The 3,588-nt window shown below is 35.3% G+C and overlaps 1 non-coding gene across 1 annotated transcript; it reads right to left on the reverse strand.

The window, feature by feature from the left end:
* Nucleotides 1-3,232: 3,232 nt before the first annotated feature.
* On the reverse strand, nt 3,233-3,338 carry LOC123804873. Its single transcript, XR_006783223.1, has one exon. It is a non-coding gene; the product is annotated as a U6 spliceosomal RNA (small nuclear RNA).
* Between the last annotated feature and the right edge of the window lie 250 nt (nt 3,339-3,588).

The following is a 3,588-nucleotide window of genomic DNA, read 5'->3' on the forward strand; positions in this document are numbered from 1 at the left end:
GTTTCTCTCTTACATCGACCTTTCTCTCTCTCCCTCCTTCCTCCCTTCCCCTCTCTCTAAAAAATTAAAAACAATTTATAAGAGTCCTTGGGAGAAAAGTACACCCAGGGGCCCCAGAATAAGCTCATAGAGAAAAAGAATTCTGTGATGGCTGAGGTTTTTGGAGGGAGATAGTAATGGCCCATCTTGTGGCTAAAGCTAGAATTTTCCTAGGTCCAGGTACCCTTACACAACTGACATGCTTCAGGAAGAATGGCTAAGCCTGGGTACATAAACTAAACACAGCTGTAAGCTTAGAGTCCCCAGCATGTTACACTGCCTAACCAACAAAGGGTACAGCCATAGGTAGCAGCTCATGAGACCAGGAAGCCGCAGCAGAAACAGTGGCAACTGATCATGATAGACAGAAACCCAGCTTTTTCTGTCTGGCATTTGGAGGCAGGATTGAGTTTTTGAAATATATAAATGCACAGATTTCTTGGAAAATTTGGTTGGGAGGACTTAAAAGACTATAGATGCATTTCTGCCTTTGTTTTTATTCCCAAAATAACATAGCCAGGGATAATGTCCAAATATTGGAATCGGTGAAGACACCAGTGCATTTAAGTTCTTTTAAAAAATTATTGTAATATTTGTTTTCTTTTTATGTTCTATTCTTCTGGAATTTCAATCTGTAAGTCAATTAAGTCTTTTAGGAAGTTACCAGCATACAAAGTGAAAATACATGTACTTGCTAATTTAGATAATGTCTTCACCTTATGATTTTATTATTTTTCTCTAAGCTGAATGGGAAGTCAGTGGCAGAGATAAAAATCAGATTTTACATTTCTTAAAGCATCATGAATTTAATGTCTTTTCCTGGACTTTTACAGGGAATTCCAAATCTGTATAACATTCAGCAACTTCCATTGACTACAAAACATTTTATTATGCCATAACAAAAAGCTATTTATAGATGTGTGGCATCTCTGTTAATTCAACATAACACCTATTGCAATAGAAGCCTGTATATTGTTAGCAATAAATCTAAAGCTTTAATTTTATAATTTCACAGGCATGAAGAAAAATGAGTTTTTTATATAGTTCTTAATGTGGAGACTGTTAAAATGGCCCATTAAGATTGGGAATGTCAGCTGCCAAGGATCAGACCGTCCTGAATGAAAGCTATTTATAGAAACAATAAGGCCATGTGCAGCAACATCATCCACAGAATAGTTGATTCAAAACTCAGACCATGTTGTTCATAGATTGGTGATCAGTTGCTGCTGGCATATGATAACCCTTGTGACCCTCCAAACCTCCAGAATGGCCAAATTGGCTATGATGTTAGTCTTCATTGTTGTTATCTAGATATAATATATTTGAATAAAGCAAATGTGTGCTGTGCTTTAGGTGATGAAAAGATGAAAAAATACATGTAAGCTTTGGCATTAATACAAACTAAAGCAAAAGGAGAAGATGTAGTCATAAAGCTAACATTTACTTACATGGGCTCTGAATAAGACGACTGATGACTGGACTGAAGATAAAATAATGGAATAAGGGGTGAATGAGAGAAAGGAAAAGCATCCAGTGTGCTACAGAAAAAACACTGCTATTAATAAAGGACAATAAGCTTGAGGTCTTTACCAGTTACATACTCTTGAGGTAGTATTCCAATTCAGAATCCATCTTCATTTCCAGTGTAATGTCTCCCTGATATTTCCTTGTTTTAAATAAACTTTGAGTAATTACTTCTTTTAATCACCCTTTTCAAAATTCTAAAAAGTGAATTAACTGTTACTTAAATAATTAGCAACAGTAATCAGTTACAGCAATAATCAGCAGACCTTTTACAGAAATTAAGAGGAAATCTATTCAGGAGATTTTGTTTCTTAAGAAAGCTAGCTAAATATTTAACTAAGGTAAATGAGGGAATATTATGCAAAGAATATCTGGAATAATCTTCTCACCTCCCCAAAGTACTCATTTAGTGATTCATTAATTCATTTGGCTGTTTTTGAGTGTCTGCTCAATGGTAAATCCATTGTTGACTTCTGAAGGGTCCCAACTGTGACCTCTCTCCAATGTGTGAGAGAGGTCACAGTTGGTCACAAGAGGCCTCTCTTGGCCTTGTGTGTAGTCGGTGAGGCAGACCTGTAAATTGTTAAAGAAAAGTAGCAGTTCAAAGGGCATTATTACCTTTTAAACAATTATGCTAGTGTCACTGTCTTTGGCAAAACTTTTAGTTGTTTGACTGACTTGACCTGTGAAATCAATCCAAATCATTCAGCAAGTAGAGAGCTATAGATAGAGCCAAACCTGAATGTTTTAGTAATTCCAACAAGTTAAATTTGCTACTGTTACCAATTAAACTTATCAAATCATAGTTATTTGCTAAGTATTACTTAACAGGTACTTGTCAAATGTGCTGAATAAATGGATAAATGATGCTTTTGTTCAATCATTCATTGAATAATTATTCATGCAATTATTTCACTCATTTTCAAATTTTAACATATACGTGAATCATGTGCTGATCTTGTGTGAATGCAGATTCTGATTCAGCCATCCTGGAGTGGAGTCAGTGATTCTGCTTTGCTAACAAATTCCTAGGAGATGCTGATATTACTAGTCTGCAAATCTCATTTAGTAATAAAAAGATCCTCAATAGACAACCTTTAGTAAGCTACTGAAAGTTTTGTTCCTGCAATCTGGTTGCATTTCTGTTATTTATCCATGGTGTGAACTTGGGAAAATTATTCCCTTTGGATCTTACTTTCCTCCTCTTTCGAGTAGGGGAAATTATACCTGATTGTTATATGAATCAAATGATCAAATGTGTATGAAAGTTTTTTTTATAATTTGAAAGTGTTCTGCTTGTATGTTAGCATCATCATTATTATTCCTTAAGAAGAGGTGATTAATAAGGAGGACCTTTCTTTGATTACATACTAACTTTATTGGCAAACTAATGCAAATAAATATTCTGAGATCTGAAGCCTCAATGCAGTGCTTACTGTGACAGGCAGGTATATGCATATGTAGCATGTTCCTAAACTACCAAAGCTGTTAAATATGTGACCCACTTTTGCATGATTTATAGTAGGCCACTCTTTCTTTCTTTTCCTCTTTTTTTAAAAAAAATACAATCTTATGTCTTTCCATTACTATTTAGTACCCTAATACCCCTCTTGCTCCGGCAGTCACCACCTTGTCCATGTCCACAAGTTGTTTTTTTTTTAATCCCTCCAAAAATATGTAAAACTTCATGAATTTGCATGCCATCCTTGCACAGGGACAATGCTAATAATCTTCTCTGTATCATCAATTTTAATATACATGCTGCCGAAGCTACAATAGGGTACTCTTTCATTGTAGGATATGGATTATTATTTACAAGTTCATTATAAAAAATGAGATGTCCTTGTATAACAAAGGCCACAGCCAATATTTTATGGATAGCACACAGAGAGGATGGAGATTGGTGATTTATAGATCAGGAAATAACAGTTAATCAACTTCCCAAGCCACATTGGGCAGTTTTGCATCACCTTTTGCTTGTCAGCTATGTTTGCCTTAATGGTGATACCTTTGCAGGCTGAAACA

The sequence above is a fragment of the Phyllostomus hastatus genome, unplaced genomic scaffold (genome assembly GCF_019186645.2).
Source record: "Phyllostomus hastatus isolate PE091 unplaced genomic scaffold, TTU_PhHast_1.1 phas_scaffold_216, whole genome shotgun sequence".
Taxonomy (NCBI): domain Eukaryota; kingdom Metazoa; phylum Chordata; class Mammalia; order Chiroptera; family Phyllostomidae; genus Phyllostomus; species Phyllostomus hastatus.